Source organism: Penaeus monodon, chromosome 30, assembly GCF_015228065.2.
Source record: "Penaeus monodon isolate SGIC_2016 chromosome 30, NSTDA_Pmon_1, whole genome shotgun sequence".
NCBI classification, from domain to species: domain Eukaryota; kingdom Metazoa; phylum Arthropoda; class Malacostraca; order Decapoda; family Penaeidae; genus Penaeus; species Penaeus monodon.
In genome coordinates this window covers 7342886-7343649 of record NC_051415.1, presented here as the reverse complement: position 1 = coordinate 7343649, position 764 = coordinate 7342886, and the positions used below count along the sequence as shown (strand labels likewise).

General features: G+C 33.1%; 1 protein-coding gene across 1 annotated transcript in view; it reads right to left on the bottom strand.

Annotated features, from left to right (window-relative positions):
• The window catches only part of LOC119592496 (tubulin-specific chaperone C-like), a gene marked incomplete at its 5' end in the record, with an annotated part of 32451 nt that overhangs the window by 2778 nt on the left and 28909 nt on the right, over nt 1–764 (bottom strand). The window contains 1 exon segment of the mRNA XM_037941344.1: nt 612–721.

Here is a 764-nt window from a genome sequence, read left to right as displayed (position 1 = left end):
ATCTCCTGCCCATGGATGGGTTAACAGATAGAAACAACAAAAAATAGTCACTAAATATATATCCGACTTGGGTTAACATAATTGCCTATACACTTTTGGACTGTCAAGATTTACTGCTTTTAATATAACTAAAACAGATGCCCAAGTCTGTAAATGTGCCAATATGTATATACATTTTTGCAAATATTATTTTTGGGCCATTATAACACAGTAAAAATAAATCACTTGTTTGTAGGAATAACGCCATTCTAAGTCTTGAATAAGAAAAGTATTAATAAAAACACTTTCTTAGAAACACAATTATATTCAAATTCAGGTTTACCTTATACTACACTCAGTATTTAAAATGGACATGTCACTTGCATACTAATTCTTGCAAGCAAGCAAAATACAACCTTTGACATTTGGCAACCACACAGAGTTTAATTTTCATTGCTTTCTTACACATACCATTATGGAAAAAAGACAAATCACAGTTATTAAGAAAAACAAAAGAAAACATGCACAGTACTTCAAGTTGGCCTTGCAATTAAATCTATAATATCTACAATACCAAAACAGTGAGCAGCATCCTAAAAATTAAAATAATAATAACAGCTAAATAACCTGACCTTGCGCAGTGCCTCAGGGTCACGTTCAACAAGCTTCATGAGAAAATACCCCGCCATGGTGAATCCACTAAGGTAGATCAAAACCTTCGTTGTTGCCATGGTTACCAGTTCTGCAATCGTACCCAAGACAGCATATTTAAAATCAACTCATGA